Genomic DNA, 20657 nt, shown 5'->3' with positions numbered 1-20657 from the left:
CCTAAGCCCCATCTGACTACGGCATCCAAAAATTACATCACTATGACATCACAATCAAGTCATAAAGCTTGCTAAATACACGTAGGATCACCCGAAATGGGATTGGCGCCGTCGATAAAGAACTGACTCACATTATCAATCTCTCTCCTATTGGAATCGTTGCGACGAGAAAATATCTGTTCGATTTCGGGTGCTCGTTTGCGCGTCTTGGATGGCAGTTTGTATAGTTTGAAGAGCTCTATTACGTCACTGTGGCGTCGTAAAGCCGTAATTTTTGGATGGTGTAGTCAGGTGGGGGTTAGAATTGATACGTGAAAAATATGTCATGCTACGCCCGTCATGCTACGCCCACTAGAAGTAGACTATGTTAGGTACGAAACTACAAAAGACCCTTATAAATGTTATATTACATATTACCTTATCACTATAGCACTGCCCAGCATACTGACATAAGAAACAAATACCTATAAGTAAATTTAGTGTAAAATATTTTTAGATAGATATTCTGCCATTGGTACACATTTCAATATGAAATATAATGCACAATCACTCAAGTCAAGTCCAGAAGTAGGACAAAATTAAATATAAAATACCATATCCAAAATGGACTGGTAATCGGACGTGCTTCGTAAAATAATACAACGTAGTCGTAGTCTGCATTGAGTTCAAATTCATAGATCAAAACAAATAAATTTAATTGTCACATGACATTCAGACATTACTGCATTACGAACCCTGACAAATCGCCCTCACCTGACCCAATCGCTGAAGTTTTACGTATTTACTGAACAATAAAATATTTGCTTCACAGTCTAAACATTGCCTGAATAAATGCGCCATGGCAATACAAGAGATAAAAAATGAAGGTTTGATAAATTAAACCAGTTTGTAGGCGCCAACGCTCGAAGTCACCTCTGTGAATAGCACGCTACAGGCAGCGCTATTTTCGTATTTTGCACTTGGTCGGTCTCTAATGGAAATGTCAAAAAGTGGTGAAGAGGGATAACAATCTACATCACACAACCTTTTGTCGCTCGCGGGTCAAAATTATGAGTTGCAGGACTTGGCGGGCCGCACATATTTTATGAAAGTTAAAAACCGAACGGATGGCCGATGAATCAACAATTTTTCACACATATAAGATGTTTATTAAGCAGCACGCGAAGACTGCGACAATTTGTGAACTCAACTTAGTCGTCTTACATGAACAAGAAAAAAAAAATTACAAATGACATTTGATGCGACACTTTTTGTTGCAGCACGCTTGATATGATTTCGATATCAGGCGGCACGGGACACTGGATGGAGCCAAGATTTAAACATTTTCTAAAATGGGAATCACCAATTCGAGTTCTCAGCTTGTTCTTTGTAATGTTCATTCGTGTAATTTTTTCGAATGGTTTGTCAAATCTAGCTGTGATAGACTAGGCTAAAGTTCTTCACCGGTAATTTCCAACTCGCCAATCCATTATTGAAATAAGCACCGAAAATTTTACAATAGTGAAATATGGAAGAATTTCCCGGGGGTCAAAAGTCGGGGAAAGGTCCATTAAATTATAAGCTAATTGTGAATTATATACTTGTTGGGCTATATTATAAGTTAGTCTATACGTGTATCCCAATAAATGATGTTACGTAAAGAATATATGCGGTAAAACAGTCGGTTCGTTACTATAATTCAGTGAAGCGTCGTGGGCCGGATTATTTTACTCCGCGGGCCGTAGGTTGCCGACCCCTGATCTACATCACCAGAGGGGTATAACATACGGCTTGTGGGTCACTGTCCGGTCCGCGGAGCCAATTTACGTGCTCCATAAGAGTAGACTTACCATAGGTCTCGGTTTAGTTGGGAGAGTCCCGATTTCAGCAAGTTGGTTTAGTTGGTAGACCTAAATCTCCCGGTTATGCACTATGGGTCACAAATATAGCTTACTTTTGTGCCCGTAATCTATCCACAATGGTATGTAAAACGTTTAAACTATAACTAAGTCTTGTCTAATCCACACTGTCCCTGTTTTTTGCTTCAGACATATGGCAAGCCTACGTAAGTGATCTATCCCATTATTTTATAATGCTTTTTCTCATTGTAACGAACCTATCGGTGTTTTTGAAGTTTGAATTACCATGTTTACGTCACACTGGAATGACTATGCTTCTGACAAGATTTTAATAATGTGATATTTTTTATTGGTGCCTTGTTGTGATTAAAAAAGTTGAAATTTCTACCAGTAAAAAGCAAGGTTGATTATGAATAGCTCGACATTGAGTGGTGTCTGAAATACATTATAAACACAATCAGGATGTAGTTATCGTAATGTGTCAAAACAGGCAACAATATTGAGAAACACTCCCATCAATTACGAAATCAATGTGGATCAATGACGGTTCGAAAATATTCATCGAAAAGTGTCTTTCGAGAAGAAATATTTAGTAAAGCAGCACCCTGTCGAATATCTCCCGGAAAATATCAAATTAGAACAAAATTACGAGCAATCGAAAGTATGAGCATATTGTTACAGGAGCTATGTATATGGACATTACACAAATTTGAAAAAAAATTATACACAAGAAATGGTTTTTTCTCCCAGCAACACGTAGCCTATTACTGTGAGAATGTTATCATGACGCCGTGGAAGACAAAATGCAGCAAACAGCTTACAAATGAGCACTTGTTAGCTCAACTTAAAGCCTAATAAGTTCTTAAATGGTCCGGCCCTCGGCGTCACCAGAAATTTGCAAAAAAAATTGAAAAAAGATGAACCAATAGCATGTAACTGAATATCGAAAGAAGCATTAATATCGGCACTCTAAACTCCGCCATGGCAGAATATACTTGTTCTGTCCACACATGATGGAACTCCATAAGCTATTCACATATATTTTCATGTAGTACTGTGTAATCAATCAATTTTATAATGTCGTGCTTGAAGTGCTGCTAAATTGCCATTCCAATGCTTGTTCTGTGCACTTACTATCAAATTTATTGATATCTTCATCCAATCAAATTAAAAATTTTTTTTTAATACTGTTATGAGTATAACATTTATTTCTAGACTTGCAAAGTTTATCAACCTAAAATCCTCTTTTTCGATCGTTTTACTGCGCGAGCACACGCGCACACCTTAGAGCAGTGGTTCTTAAACTTTTCCGAGCGCGACCCAAATCTGAGTTTTATGAATACTCGCGACCCAATCCTAAATAACGCAAAATGTGTTTTTAATGTTAGTACAGTTTGACTCAAATACAGACAACTATTTATTAGAAACAGTCCATTGACTCAGTGAGATTGATGAAACTAAAATTTCCTTTTCATTATATCTTCAATACACAGCTCTATTTTACTTAACGCAATACGCAAGTTGTCATGGGTATCGAGGCGATTGCGAGCTTAGTTTTGATAACCGTCAGTGCCAAATATCCTCGCTCGCACAAGTGCCTTGTCGCGAATTGTAGCAGAAAAGGCGTCCGCTGTCCATCGCAAACACGACATCCTAGCTGGCCTTTGGTATCTCTCGAGATGAAGTCACATTTTCTCTAGATATTGAATGATCTAATGTCGAGAAGCGAGCTTTTTCATTGCGTCGTCTATTACAATTTACATTACCAAAAAGACACCCTTTTTTGGTTATTCTAATCCACTAAGACGACATTCCACGCGGTCAACACAACGACAAGCGACGTGCATGGTTACCGATACCATAAAAATAATACATGTGAATGGCATATCAGAATTGTGATGTAACAATGAGCTCAAGACAGTTCTTTCCGTGAATGAAATTTTATATTTCATTATTTTTAAATACCAGAGTTTAGAAGCTAAATTGAAACATTGGGAAAGCTGAAAATTCTTCCTTCTCCTCTTAGATTGCCCTTGCATTGACGACCTTGTCGCGACCCATTTTTAAACCTTGCGCGACCCATGTTTGGGTCGCGACCCATACTTTAAGAACCACTGCCTTAGAGGGAACACTGATTGTGACAATATAAAATAAAATGACAGGCAGATAATTTGTTTTCTACTAGTCGACACTTCATATCTGGTTCATTGTAGAGTTCAGAGGGCATGTGTAAAATTATATATTTCTACACTGCATGCAGCACTGTGATCTAGTTCTAGTATACAGATTCAACCAGCATGAAAAGAATACCAACAATAGATTACACTAATATTAAGGTAAGACAATTATTAATGGTATAAGCTAATTAATATCATTTAACTTCTCTAATATATATATATAGTCTGTGATCTAGTACAATACTGATCTATACATAAATATATATATATATATGGTCTATACATAAAATATGGACGATTAAATATATTCATATGAAATCACATGGAAGACGTGTGTAAAGCTCTCAAACAACTATCAGTTGTTCCCGCATTACTCATACCGCCGCGGTATGGGTAAGCAAAATCCAATACCGTCACTCCATCTCCAGAGACCACATTCTTCACGAGCATAATTTTCGTGATGATTCGAAGAATTGACAAACGCGATTGTTTATACAGGCCCTACTCGGAATTGTTTTGATTCAAATATGTCTGCTTCTCTCAAGTTTTATTCAGGCAGCTATTCCGTCTTATCCAACCGCAGACTAATCCGTTTATTAAATCTTATTTTCATTAATGGTTATAAAGTGCATTTCAACATACCAGAGGTTTCATAAAGCGAGGCAAAATCTGCTGAACAAATCATATTTATTAGCTTAATAACTTTGGAAGCCGATTTTCACGACTTAACCTCGTGCCAAAAGTAATAAACTTTTGAAGAATCATGATGGTTATTCAAATAGGTCTCGTATTGCACGTCAATATTCATTTTATAATTTTCGTTTGTTGGACGATAATTTACGAATTAAACTGCAATAAACCCAACAAAACAGAAGCATGTCGAAATACCATAATATCGCTCCAGTGATACAATTCTGCAACAAGCCATACGGTATTTTTGGGCAAACATTTGTAACTTTTAGTCTGCTTCGTTACATTTTCAAGTCATTCTGATATGGCCACCAGTTGTGGGATTCAGCCGATTCGCACCGGTTCTATAGAACCGTCTCACAGAATTTTATGAGATCAGCGAACCGGTTAGCATTATTGGTTACTGTCAATAATTTTTTGTAACAGAACCGTTTGAAAAATATGACTTTTGTGATGAAACCGGTTGACATAAAAATTGAACCCCACCACTGGTTACAACTACTATTAACTAACTAGTTACAGAACAAGATTCTAATGCGACTCAGAAATATAAAAAATACTATAGGTTTTGCTGTTAACGTAATATAACAGTAAGGACCATAATATTGCCTCTATTAATTTTATTATCTCCGATATTAATTTTACAATACAATCGAGTCACATAAACAAAACACATGTGTCTAACTTATTTTTGTTGCCAAATGAATATTGTTAACTAATAATAGATTTGTTTTTGAGAATTACCTTAAAAATGAACGCACAAACACTTCATATTACTCGTTAAAATAACTTCTCTCTTTTCATATCAAAAACCATTCGTCTTCGCGGAGCAGGGTTCTGTCTCGGCTTCATTATTGCAGAACAATCCGCATGATAAAAATCCATGTAAAACAAGATAGGCCTAAATCATGTATACTGCTAATCATATAACATGTGAATTGTTTAATTTTGTTACATCTGATGGCGAAAGCCACGATTCGATCAATATCTATGGCGTCAAAAACAATTTTTATTGCTGATGTTAAATACCTAAATTCATCTGTTAATTTGTTACACCTTTTGCACGGATTTTCACTAAATTAATATAGTAATGAAGTCTTCTTTAGATTGGGCCAACATCTTACGTGTCGTCATCTGTATTGAATTCGATCACCTCATTGGTCCTTATATATTGTTGCCGGCGATATTAGCGGTTTGAGTACGAAGTCTTTATTGTGTGTTCCTTAGGCTATTTGGTAAAAACGCGAATGTTATAATAATATATTTATGCGTTTATGAACATTTTTTCGTTGGTTTTCCATGTATAAATATATATATGTTCCGATGATCCGTGCATTTTTAAGGATAAGTGTGCCGAAATTATGTGGGTTTGTACTATTGTTGCGTTTTTGTCAATTCAGTTAGTTTTTGGTCAGCATAGACTTTTCGATCAGTGCCTAGCCAGACGAGCAAACTGTTTTTATCAAACTGTTTTTCCGTCCTTGGATGGAACCTGTAACAACTTGAATAATCCTACATGGGGTGCTAGTAATATAGTATTAAATCGTTTGTTGCCACCGAAATATGCCGATTCTAGAGGACAACCGAAGTCACAAGGTGTTTTTCGCAATCTTACATCTACAAGAAGTATATCCAATGGACTGGTTGAATATAAAAAGTTAATTTCTAGGAGTGTATCTCATATGCACGTATTGTATGGACAGTTGCTGGCTCATGATTTAGTACTTACGCCTATGGTAAAAGGTAATGACGGTACCGACTTAGAATGCGACTGCGATAAACCTGTCTCAGATTGTATAAACATAAAAATTCCCCCTAGTGATATTCAATCGCAAAGGGCCAACAGAAAATGTATGCCCCTGGCTCGATCAAAAGCTGCATCTGGCATCGATGGATGCGTATTTCCTCATCGCGAACAGATAAATGAATTGTCAAGTTACATCGACGGTACTTTTATTTACGGGAGCTCAGACCGGATTGCAAAAGAACTAAGAGATCCTAGGTCAAATGCAGGTGAATTAGCAACTGTATTGAATCCAGTTAGTGTGCCTCATCGTAATCTACCGAATCAAGACCAATTAAAAAATAAGGAGATTTCCAAAATTGTTCATTGCCCGATAAAAGTTCATACGCCTAAAAATATTCCATGCTTCGTAGCCGGGGATGTTAGAGCAAACGAGAATCCAGGACTTACTTCTCTACTCACAATAATGGTTCGATATCACAACTATGTTGCAAGAAATCTCAAATCCATTAACAAAGCATGGCCTAGTGACAAAGTGTTCAACGTCGCTCGACGTATTGTATCTGCTATTTATCAATCAATCACATACCGAGAATATATTTCTCTGCTGGTGGGGCCATTGTGGTCAAAGCGGTTTAATTTGAAGTTAACAGACGATTATGCGTTTTGGAACGGATACGATCCGCGGTATAATTCAGGTATAACAAATGAATTTGCAACGGCAGCTTTTCGGTACGGCCACAGTCAAGTTACTGACATATTAACCCGCAGGGATTCTTTTTACAATCCTGGTAATATACCAAACGTTCCATCTAGAGGCACATTTTTTACAAGTGACTCACTCCTGGAAAGGGAAGGAGGGGGATCTGGCGCATATTTACGCGGATTTATGGTTGATCATGCGGAGAAAACTGACACTAGTGTAGACGATGCCTTACGCAATCAACTGAACACAAAAATTGGAGAAAAATTTGGTGGAGATCTCTTTGCCATTAACTTGCAACGAGGACGAGATCATGGTTTACCAGGCTACAATAAATACAGGGAATTGTGCGGTCTCACCAAAGCAAAGGTTTTCAGCGATTTCTCAAATGAAATACCCACGGATATTATTAATCGACTAAGACTAGTTTATGACTCAGTTAATGATATTGATCTTTATGTAGGAGGATTGGCTGAAAATCTAGTGGACGGAGGAGAAGTCGGACCAACATTTGCCTGCATATTGGCCTACGGATTTCGCGCGTTGAGAAAAGGAGATCGCTTTTGGCACGAAAACGAACGTTCTCCTTCTCCTTTTACAACCGAACAACTCTCTTCAATTCGAAAGACAACTTTAGCAAGTATTTTATGTGAAGTTAGCGAAGACATGAAGTTTGTGCTGAAGTCACCTATGAAAATAATCAACGCAAATTACAATAGATTTGTCAGTTGCAGCAGCGTTTACGATCTAGATTTTAATGCGTGGAAAGATGATCATCAAAAAAATACGTACAGCAGAAAATCTCACGCTAACTCAGAGTGGACAACTTGGTTTATCACAGAGTTTACAAATAATAGATTTGTTGATTGGCGACAAGCAGCGTCACAAGTATCAAGATCAAGGCCTGAAGACATATGCGAAAAAAGACTTGGGTTCGAAACTCGAACTGTGCCTAGGAGCAGTTTTATACAAATCCGGTTTACCTGCCCAGCTGGTTCAATACGATCTTCAGATTTTCCTTTCCAATTATCACAAAATTATTATTGGTCAGAATGGATTCACCCTCGCGACAATTCGGTCGAAATATATGAATTTGAATGTAAAACGATTGTTGCAATTCAGGCAAAGTCGGGCGGCAAATTTGCTGGCGAAACTGGTGATGTGTTTGAGAAATTTGGAACTGAAGCGGGTTTCCTATGTCGAGATAACGATCAATACAATGGAAAATGCCAAAAATACCAAGTTCGTGCTCTCTGTCTCAGAAATAATAAAATGGGGGAAGAACATCTCCAGAAACATTTCACAACCAAACAATCAGTTACTTTGTATCCCCAGTCTACCATGCCGACTAAGCATCTCTACCCCGAGCCTACTTTTAAAGATGTTCCGAAAAAGGCTTTGGATAGGGCAAATTCGTACTGTGTGGCGTAGAATGTGTGCTGTATCCCTCCTAGACGTCACCATCTAAAGAACTCGTCAAACCGTGTTTTGACATACGCCGCGAATTTGTGCAAATATTATGGTATCTGTTGCAACCCTTAACGTGTGTGTGATACTATTTAATTTTGCTAGGTTCTAATTAATTTATTCCGATTAAATATTTATACAAGCATATGCTTTAACTCCACCGAGAAGCTATTTTAAATACCAAGTTCAATTATCGTTACTTTCTGGTTTTGTGTACTTAATCGCTTTGTTGCATTTTGACTGAAATTATGGGCAAGGGCTGGTCGCAGGACCGGATCCACCAACATGCAAAGCAGTCTAAGGCCTCGGATTCTCTAGGTTGGGAAATAATGGCTTCGACATTCAACTTTGAACTATCGTTCAGTTTTAACCGGTTATATAATTTTAAAAGCAAAGTTTGCATTTTTTACCAGATAAATTGTATATGGATTCTTCGTTGCAAATATTCCCGACAATATAGGTAAAATGGTTCGTGGTTAAGCAATAAAAAGGTTTGTACACGCAAATCCAAACCTTGTGTCGTGAACTCGAAGAAAAGGCGATATTTGTAGGAATTCAAAATGTATTACAGAAACACACAGTCATAGACTTGAGCGAGAAAACCAAGGTCACTCATGCATGAAATAATGCGATCCATAATACAGTATACCACACCCATGGTATGTCAGTCGTTGACCACACTAAACTAGCGTTTCCCAAACTTTTTCGGCCACGGAACACTTACACTTTTATCTCGCCTCACGGAACACCAAAAAATGAAAGTGTGCAATTGATAAAAAAAAAAAACGGTGCTGATATGATACCGTTCCCAGTAGGTTCTCGTGGCGAGTTACCAAATGAGCCGTGAAAACTGACAGAATTGTGTTAAATATACTTAAAATATGATTTAATATTTTACTTATTGCGTTTACTATAAATGTTTTATTGTTTCTTAATTTAAATGCTGAGTATATGAATCAGCTAATTCATTTTACCATTTTATGTCGTTTGCTTTCCATTACGTAGTGTTAGCCTCTAATGAAGATAGAAATACTTGACGCAATTTCGAGCTGCAGACCTGTAGTTTATTTATCTGCTGAACAGAGTTTAGTGAAAATAAGAAGTTTTTCCAGCCTTTCAAAATTAAACCAGGCGGAGATGAAGAAAGAAGAGTTGAATTTTTGCCTTTATTCTTTAGATCTACTTGTTTGCCTATACCAAAACCAAATGGATTGCTCCAAACTTGATAATGAACGCAACAGTCAACAAGTAAACAGTTAACGAAAATGCCATTATCCCACACTAGTTAGTCCACTTTAGGCCGCCGGTGAAGCGATATCGAACTGACAGTAAAACAAATTATCTCAGTTGTGAATGCTAGTGCTAGACAATGAAAATATCACGTTAGGTGTTGTATAAGATAACCCGCTTGCTAATATCTGCTGAAGATGGTATATATCAATTTATTCGTGTTTGGATATGAGCCATAAAGTTATGTAGTAAATAATGGATTGAATTGTATATTTCTTTGTATACTGATGCGATAAACAAGCGTAAGTATAGGGCAAGTCAATACAAACAGAACACGCACGTATAAGACGTTATATAGATAAAATCTTGTTAAAATATGTTCGTCATGTTCGTTAATTTGATCTGATCTAAAGATCTGACATATTCTGTGTTTATCAAATTTATAAAAAAAAAAACCTATTGTTGACAACTGCGAATAATATTAACGAGGTTTCCCTCTGAAGAAAAGAAATATCAAAAATATCAATAAATGATTTGATAAGGAACTCTTAAAAAGGCAGAAAAAAAGTATAAACTATATATACAAAAACTATCTAACTGAAAAATCAGAGCGGACCAAATTCAAACATTCAGAATGCAAGAAAGAATATGAGAAATTGATAACTGCTAAAAACAAAATTATTACAAGTCATTACTAGGCAGACACCGTGATGATCTTAAGACAACTTGGCGTACTATAAACGATCTGCTTGGGCGTTCTAAACCGAATCTAACAAAAGTATTTCTATTAATGGCCAGGCAACCACGGATCCAGTCAAATAGCAGATCATTTTTACTCGTACTTTTCTACAATTGGAAATAAAATGATCGAACAGTTTACTCATACTGGAAGGGATGACTTTAAGCAATATATGGGTCATCCCAGTAAAACTTCCATGTTCCTTGAATGACATCAGCTTTCGAAGTCCAAAATATTATGAAATCATTTCGACCCAAAACCAGTTGTGGAATAGATGGAATTTCCTTTAAAGTTATACAAATGATGCCCTGGAATTGTATTTGTGCCTTCACACATATCTTTAACCGCTCCTTACAATCTGGTAAATACATACCCCAGTTCGAATTACCCAAAGTTATGCCATTGTTTAAAAAAAGGAAATGCAAAGGATGTAAAAAACTACCGACCGATCAGCTTACTGTCCGCATTTTCCAAAATTCTAGAAAAAATTATGTACAAGAGACTCAACCATTTCCTAGACCAAAAAAATTTCTCTTATTCCCAGCAATTTGGCTTTCGCCAAAATAACTCAACATGTCATGCAACATCTTTACTTGTCAGTAAAATTTTAGAAGGATTTGATAAGAATGAGTATACTCTTGTTATGTTCTTGAACCTTTCCAAGGCATTTGAAATTGACCATGACATCTTACTAGCCAAATTGCATCATATTGGCGTTAGAGGTCAGAGTTATAATTGGTTTAAAAGCTACTTATTATGAAGGAAACAAGTAGTAATATACTATGATGTAGAATCTAACACATACTGTCATTTGACTGTAGACACTTTACAAGGATCTATTTTGGCTTCATGTTTTTCAATCTTTATTAACGACTATCCGAATGCTTTTTTCACTTTGATATCATACTTTTTGCTGATGACTCAACGTCATATCATACTTTTTGCTGATGACTCAACGTCATATCTTCGAGGCAAAGACTTGCCTGAACTTTTGACCAAAGCAAATATTGACTTAGAAAATATTCAAGCTTGATTGTTTGAAAACAAACTCACTATTATTGTGAATAAAACTAAAAACATGGTATTTAGCGCGCCAAAGCAAAAGTGTTCAACACCGCAATAAAATTTGGAATTAAATGGAATAAATATAGAAAGGGTTAACCAGACTCGCTTTCTGGGTGTAATAATCGATGATAAATTGTCTTGGTAACAACACACCAATATGGTTCTATCGAAAACGAGATCGTCTTTTAGTGCCATTACGAAAATAGCCAACAATTTGAATACATCTTGTTTAAGATGTATACATCTATACCACTCACCACTAAGAATACATCTATACCACTCTCTGATAGAAAGCCATATTTGATATTGAGCCTCAACGTATGTTCATCGCCAATCATCCATTCTCAGAAAAATTCAAAAGTGTTTGCAATCGTTTTATTAAAAGAGTTTCTCATAGAGGTAATCGCGAAAAAATTGATAGCTTATTTGAAGAGCATAGGCTACTACGAGTTGTGGATTTAGCTAAATTCGAAATATGTACTATGATGTTCTCTTGCTACATTGGAGAACTTCCGTCCAGCCTGTTCCGAGCAAACCCAAATTCAAACAGCAGAAACAAAGATAATTTTTTTTATTCCATATGTCAGTAAAAGTATTTCACAAGAATCAATTGCAGTATGTGGACCAAAAGCTTGTAATTCCCTACCTAATGCCATCAAAAAGTCATCAAACGGTAGTGGACATAACGATCGTTTCAATATTATGTTGTTGTTATTGTTATTCTTCGTCACCATCATTATAAAATTGCTTTTCTCTTCGAATACTGGACCAATTGCTTTCAAATTTTCAGTGGTTAAAGTTTGATTTTTTTTCTAGGAGGCTATTACTTTTATTTATTCCTAAATTTTCTATGAAATCTAATATTTCATTCAAAATTTCTTTGTTCTAGAATTTACTCATGGGAACACTGTTTTGAAACTTATATCAAGCGGTTGCGTGATCAAGCCTGAAGGTTTTCTAGCAAATCTAGCTTACCGTATTTGTTCATTTTGATAAAAGCAAATTGAAGTGAGTTTTTATATGCCAGAGAAGAACCGTTTCACGATTGAATAGCAAGCCCACATACAGCAACAGGTACTGGTAAGGTACGGTACGGCACTGAATTACGCTCTCATCTTTTCGTTACAGTTCTGAAATTAACAACATAAATTTTGTAGCCTACAATATTTTTTTCATTTGATAAGAGGAAATGAATTGAGTTCTTATATGACAAGGGAGAACCGTTCCGCGAACGAATATCAGTCACTGGTAAGCTACCGTACCGCATATAATTATTGGGGAATCGATATTTTCTTTTTATTTTGCCCTGGTACCGTGATGGAGAAGTGACTTGGATCACTTGGTATCTCAATTCACGTTGAAATTGAATGGAGACGAAAAGATCATTACCACAGGACATGGAAGGACTACAGTCCGTGTACCGTTATTTGTACCCCGATTCAGGTGCTGCTAAGTTGAGGCATATGGTTTTGGGACGTTTTTACGGAAAAAGGTTTGACTGCAGTACCTGATCCGGTAATACAGGAGTGACTCAGATCATGTGATATTTCAATTGATGTTAGGATAGGATAGAATTTACATATTTATCCCAGGGGAGAGGAAAGCCGATAATACGGCTTATCCATATGGCGTACCACGGCCTCTCGCCCGGTTACAATTCCATGTCGGGTATGGGATTAGTTAGTCACCGGTATTTGTTTTCCGGAAGCATGGACTTGATGGTGGAGGAAGCCGTAACCGATCAGCGGTTACGTGAACTACCCTACGGCGGCGAGAAGCCCAGCAATCCTCTCGCACATAATTATCTCTGCGTGGGATTTGAACCTGCGCGTATTCCTAACGCTTAGCACGATGAGCCATACCGCCAATCAAGGAGAATGGTTTTTAAAATGTCGCTTTTCTTTTTGATTACTGGACCCATTGCTTTGAAATTTTCATTGAGTAAAGATTATCTTTTTTGCTAGAGGCTCAATACTTTTGATTTTTGCTATGACGTCATCAAAATTATGTGGCGCTGCGTGCCCATATAAGTGAGCATAGCTCTCTTGTTATCAATAAGCTTCCGGTCTTGTTGTTGCGATCCATCTTAGACAACTCAGTATTGCGTATAGCTCCGATGTATGTGAAGACTGAAGAGACGAAACGATGTAACTTCAGTTTTTTCTCTAATTTTGCTTGAATCACATATTATGCGTCACCTCCACCATCAGTGAATACTTTTACATAGTCTTAATTTTCGTGCAAATGGTCAAAAAATGACGATTGAAGTATTGTTGGTGAAAGCGGTTAGTTGTTTTCATATTGAACGTTGCAATAGATGGTTTGTCAGGAAAATATTCCTTCCAAGACTGTTTGAATAATTGTGCTGTAATTTCGCTGTCATGAGGAATCATTCTGCATTTGAAATGTTGACATTTTCTATAATGTATAATATGTAAAGACATTTCGTTACACTGGGGTTGTAGAGCTACAATAGGAGTACTTTTCAATGCACCCTAGCAAATGCGTAAACATTGCGATTGGGTTACCTCCAGTTTCGGCAATATGGAAGGTGCAAATGTTCTTGCATGGGTACAAATGTACGTGGGTGCAAATGCCCATGTGTTCAAATGTTCGTGGGTGCAAAGCAAATGTACATGGGTGCAAATGTCCGCGGGTGCAAATGTCCATGGGTGCAAATTACGGGTCAAATGTACGTGAGTTCAAATGTGCAGTCACGAAACTGAACTTTTCAAAATACCATTTGAGGTGATTTGCAATACGCGGTTCCATCACCTCACATAAGTCAGACGTCAACGAAATTGGTCTGAATGGTGATATATGTTTCGTCGTTATCAAACTAATCTTTTCAAGATACCATTTGAGGCGGTTTGCAATTAGTGGTTACATTACGTTACATATAAGTTGGACGTCAACAAAATTGGCCTATTATCTTTATAATGGTGCTTATAACTGGCTCAATTTTGTCCGAATGAAATATATGTTTGATATATGTTATCAAACCTAGCAATCAGATACTTTGTATCCTGAGTCTGATATGCCGACTAAGCATCTCTACTCTGAGCCCACTACTATAGCTGTTCCGAAAAAGGCCTTGTATAGAGCAAATTCATACTGTGTATTATAGTATCTGTTGTAACCCATAACGTTTGTGTGATACTATTTATTTTTGTTAGGTTACAATTAATTTATTCCAATTGAATCTTCATACAATAATTCGCTTAACCCTATCGAGGAGTTTACATAAATATAAAGTTCCATTATCGTAACTGTCTGGTATTGTGCACAACTCAATCGATTTGTTGCATCCTGACTGAAATTATGGGCAAGGGCTGGTCGCAGGACCGGATTTACTAACATACAAAGCGGGCTGAAGCCTCTGAACCTGTAAATTAGAAAATAATGGCTTCGACATTCAATTTTGAACCTTCATTCATTTTCAACCGGTTTTCTAATTTTAAAAGCAAAGTTTATATTTTTGACCAGATAAATTATATACGGATTTCTTTGTTACAAATATTCCTATTCTAATTAGAAAGAACTATGTCATTTTGACTTTAAAAACATTAACGGTACCATGAAAATGATAATAACTGTATTGATTTATATCCACAACAACGAATTTCTTATTTGAGAAATGAAATTATAACTTTATTTATCAGTAATGTTGTATTTACCAGTATTTAAGCCAGGCCCAGCGACTAGTATTATGCCGTCTCTTCTCTGGTGTCATGACGTTTCATTACAGGTAGATCCCGCGGTTCGTTCGTGGCAGGAGCTGCCATGAAGTGGTACGAACTGCGCCTCCTACACGCCGAACACTGGGGAGTTTCATTAATGACCTCAAGGGCAGAAACATTCGTGTTCTGGCCAAGAATTACAGCAGCGATCTTGACAACACGCAACAAGTGCCGAGAATGCAATCGCATGGCTCCATCACAGCCATGCGCTCCATCTACATCTCCATATACATCATCTTAACCGTTCCAATGCATTTGTGCCGATTTTTCCACTACAAAGGTGTCAACTACCTAGTTATCGTTCATCGCTACTGCAATTATCCGATAGTCGAGAGAATGCCGGGTGGTACGTCTCGAATTCTGACGGACGGCCTGAATTCACTTTTGCTACAACACAAAAGTTCCCTATGAGAATCCTATCTACCGCAACCAAATTGCTTTTGAGACCTAACATTAAAATGTTCGTTAACCACCTTTTTTGGCATGGGATAGGTTTGAAACGACTGGGGTCTATTTTGACAAGCTTACAACCAAATATTCGGTAACCCTAGTCTAGAACAAAGAAATAGAATGATACTAGACATTCATTTTTGCATATACGTTATGTGATATATTATAACAGGGGTGTACAATCTTTATTACAGCAGGGCCAAATACAAGTAACTGGGTGAAGCCCCGGACCACACCTAGGAACGTTACCTACAGAAGGCCTTGGATACGAAAAATCCAACTTGCGAAAACTGTTCTCGTAAAAATATTCTTTTGGCTAACGTAAGATTTTCTTCATACGAAAGGCCGAAAACTTGAAAACGCGTGTAGTGATATTTGTTTATTTTAGGTTAATTTAACGCAGTGCTTGAAGAAGGGATGTCTAATTAGAATTTAATATTCGAATATAGCGACTTTCAAATATCGTTTTTCGTGTTCATAAGAATACCGAATATGGCGCACATATCCTAGCAACGTCGTCCACGTTTTGATTTTAAAACATTTTACAAGTATTTCATTTCTTATCGTAATCAAATGCAGCCGTGTGCGGCGCGGTAAGAAATTATCTTCCATCTCATTGGCCCGTTTGTTTCCCGCCGGTACGTATATACTATGTGTTACTAGCGAAATTCAGTGAGAAGACAATAACAGTTAAAACAAAAGAAAATGAAAAAAAATGAAAATTTTTAATTTCATGTGTGTGTGTGTGCTCATTTTTACACATTACATCCTCTCTCAACTACCTTTCTACCTACGGAGGGGCTTCCCGAACGAATTAATTTCGTAGGTGGAGTTTCTACTGTAGTTGCAAGCACAAAAAATTGTTTATTTTTGATATTAATCTGACGGCATTGTTAGGGGTCCTCGCAGAAATGTTGACGAAAACGCAAAAATTTCTAAAGAAAACTGTTTTTGAAATTTATTGTTAGACCGACATTAAAGGAACTCAGTGAGAAACACGTTTTTATACCATTGTGTATTTTGCTAGCTAGTTTTGCTAATGTGACAGTGGCACTCAGGCACTGGTATAGGTTTTGCGATGCAAAACGGCTGGAATTGCTCGCACGTACCAGATTAACTAAACTAAGAACTCGTTTCGCGGGCACATCATTCAAAATTGACACTTCTCCGCGGGCCGCAGTTTGCACACCTCTGTATAATAAAGTTAATGTAATATCCCTATTTCATACGGTGCACCCTATCGGTGCAGATAGGCTGCAACATTTTGGTTCAGCCTGGATGTACTATTCGCCCAATTGTAAAGTGCGGATCTACCGACTTTGAGCTTGTCATAATATATAGAGAAGCAATATAAAACAAAAGTGATGAACACAGACATATATTAACCGGAACACTACCTTGGTGTAATCTCCATAAAATAGGATCAATAATGGATATATTGAGCTGATGGCTCATTGTAAACCAACGTGTTATTTAATGGCGGTGTTCATTTCTTGCTGGAGGAAAGGTGTGTTGTGCATCTGCGTCACCTGTTTTTCACTACTATATTTGATTGTCCTAGGGCTAGGCCATAATTATTTGCTGGTTTAGCATTTAGGCATGGGAATCGAACTTTTTTCTAATAAACTGTTCAATGTACTCAATTTATGTGGATGAATTGCTGGTTTATTCTGATTCATAATTTTCGTGATGATTCGAAGAATTGACAGAAGCGCGATTGTTTATATAGGCTATACCCGGAATTGTTTTGATCCAAATATTTTTGCTTCTATTCAGGCAGCTATTCCGCCTTATCCTACCGCAGACTAACCAGTATATCAAATCTTGTTGCCAATATTTATGTCTGGTAAAGTACATTTCAACATACACATACCGGAGGTGTCATACCGCGAGGCAAAATCTGTTGAACGAATTATAACGAGATAACTTTTTGCGCGGATTACCACTAAACATCTGATGTTACAATAACAACTACTGTCAAGTATCAACTAACTAGTTATAGAAAAAGATACTAATGCGACTCAGAAATATAAAAAAATAATATAGGTTACGTGCTCGAACTGGAATTTCTGTTGATTTGATATAACAGTAAGGACCATAAGAATGCCTCTATAAGATTTATTATCTCCGATATCAATATTACATACAATACAACTGAGTCACATAAACAAAACAGATGTATCTAACTTATTTTTGTTGCCAACTGAATAAAGTTAACTAATAATACATTTGTTTTTGAGAATTACCCTAAAAATGATCGTATACATTTCATATTACTCGTTAAAGTAAACTCTCTCTTTTTATATTAAAAACCATTCGTCTTTGCGGAGCAGGGTTTTGCCTCGGTTTCATTATTGCGAAACAATTCACATGATAAAAATCCACGTAAAACAAGATAGGCCTAAATCATGTATATTGCTAATAATAACATGCGAATTATTTGATTTGTTTACATCTGATGGCGGAAGTCACGATTCGATCCATTTCGAATTCTCAATAACTATGGCATCGAAAACAATTTTTATTGCTGATGTTAAATACCTAAATTTATCTGTTATATTGTTACACTTTTTGCGCGGATTTTCACTAAATTATTATAGTAACGATGTAGGCTTGCACGTAATTGACAAAAATCAATTCCGTAATTACGGCAAAATCAATTACGTAATGACCCCGTAATTGCGATATTTTTCCACGCATTTAAACCTATCATAACAACCAATTGAATCCACTTCTTTTCCGAATGGGACATTGAAGTTGGGTTTTCATATTCTTGGCAGTACTACACGCCGTCGTCAGATGTTAAAGACAAATATCAAGGAGTGAATTCAAATTAATTTTATTCTGATTTTTATCTTTTGTGTTAGCTTTGGTTTTCCTTTATCACCTTCGCAAATTAACCGTCCCATTTTTATGCGATCAATTTTATTTTATCATTACCGACACTGGTATACGGATATTTATGAAAACGATAGTTTTTTAAAACCACCTTAGTACTGAATAAAAATTACGGGTTTCTAATTTATTAACCAACGACGAGCGTATTCTCTCGTTTGATTATACTTGCGATTTCCTCGACTTGTTTTTGCAGCGTCTTCTGCATTATCCGACATTACTGCCTTGTTAGCATTTTATAATAATAATTATTGATGTCGACTTATTGACGATATTCCGATTACTATGCTTCATTTTACATTTAATCATTTCGCGGACTGAATGTTTATAACATTATTTGCGATAAATTTAGATCAAATATTATTATTTGCGTATAAATTAAATACCGAACTTATATGATATGCCTTCTCCGAAAATACAAAGTTATATCGCAAAACAATGCATTTTGTGACATTTATTTTACACTCACGACATTTATTTGCTAACTCAAGTCGGCGATCCTATCGGCCAAGATAGACACAAATTTGGTCGGTATTCGAGTCGGCGATAAATCAAAATAAGTTGCCGCATTTGGTAAGACAGTTAATCATATATGGCCGAAATATTGAGAGGAATTGTGAAAAACATCATGAGCAAGGCCAAGTCCAGACTGATATATAACGATAAAACCGTTAACAGAACATCAAGATTTTGTAATAGAAAATGGATCTCGCACAGAATAAACACACTGGCTCATATTTGATAGCAGTTAAATTTTTAGCGGTCCGCGAGGAATCCGTCGTTTTGTTGTTTCTCTGCCGTCTCAATCGCTTTACCGATGCCGAGAAGACGAAGTTGCGTTGGTTCATTACGCAATCTCTCTTTTGTCGTTATATTGCTATTTGATAAGCGCGACATTTATTATCACGGCGAGGTATTGGCGCGAGGATCAATCGCTCTTTTCGCTTATTTGGTTCCAATTCGTCGCGAAAGCTCTTCGTTAAATTTCACAAGATCGTCCTGTTGAAAGGTTATGGATATTTTCCTGTTTATACCCCAAGTCTGAAATAAAACAGCCAAAAACAGTATGATATTCCATGTTCATATATCAAGTGTTGCTATTAACAATAAAGAATGGTTAAGCATTGCTAATCCACACTTGGTGGGGAATTCCCACTATTTAAACGCGTGACTATAAAATAGAAACAGAACATATATACCATAAGTAACGGAAAACTGGAACAAGTAAATAATAAATAAAAGTAAAATGGATACAAATGTTTGATAGATTGATCTCCTGCGTTCATTAGTTATTTCACCCGAAGAAGTTGAAACCGGGCGTGTTATCGTCCATCGGTCTTAACACAATTCTTCCCCCTATCTACGGTTGTTATGTACATTGGCCATGGCCATGCTAGATAAGATGCGTGAGAAGTTGAAACCACGTGTGTTGGCGTCAATCGGTCTCAACGCAATTCTATCCCTTATCTACGGTTAAGTTGCAGGAGAAGTTAAAACCAGGTGTGCTGGCGTCAAACGGCCCTACTCAGTTCTTCCCCCTTAACTACGTTAATAATTTACATTGGCCATGCCAGATAAATTGATAATAGGTTAGTAAATGGCAACGCGTCATGCCTTCCTTCACCTACGTAACAAGAGAGAGAAAAACGGCTGCGAATACCGGAACTCTAACTTCTTCTACTTGTTGAGCTTTCATTTTTCGCAATCGACGAAATTGACTGCTTTGAAGAAAGCTCGTTTCAATGCAATAATTACGACTTTACGTAATTCGTAACTTCCCTTCCGTAACTCCAAATAATTACGTAATTCCGTAAATCCGTAAATTACGTGCAAGCCTATAACGATGTCTTCTTTTGATTGGCCCAACATCTTACGTGTCGTTATCTGTATTGAATCACGACGTTGGTCCTTATATATTG

The sequence above is a fragment of the Styela clava genome, chromosome 13 (genome assembly GCF_964204865.1).
Source record: "Styela clava chromosome 13, kaStyClav1.hap1.2, whole genome shotgun sequence".
NCBI classification, from domain to species: Eukaryota; Metazoa; Chordata; class Ascidiacea; order Stolidobranchia; family Styelidae; genus Styela; species Styela clava.
The sequence above is the reverse complement of the archived record's forward strand: the minus strand, read 5'-3'. Positions refer to the sequence as shown.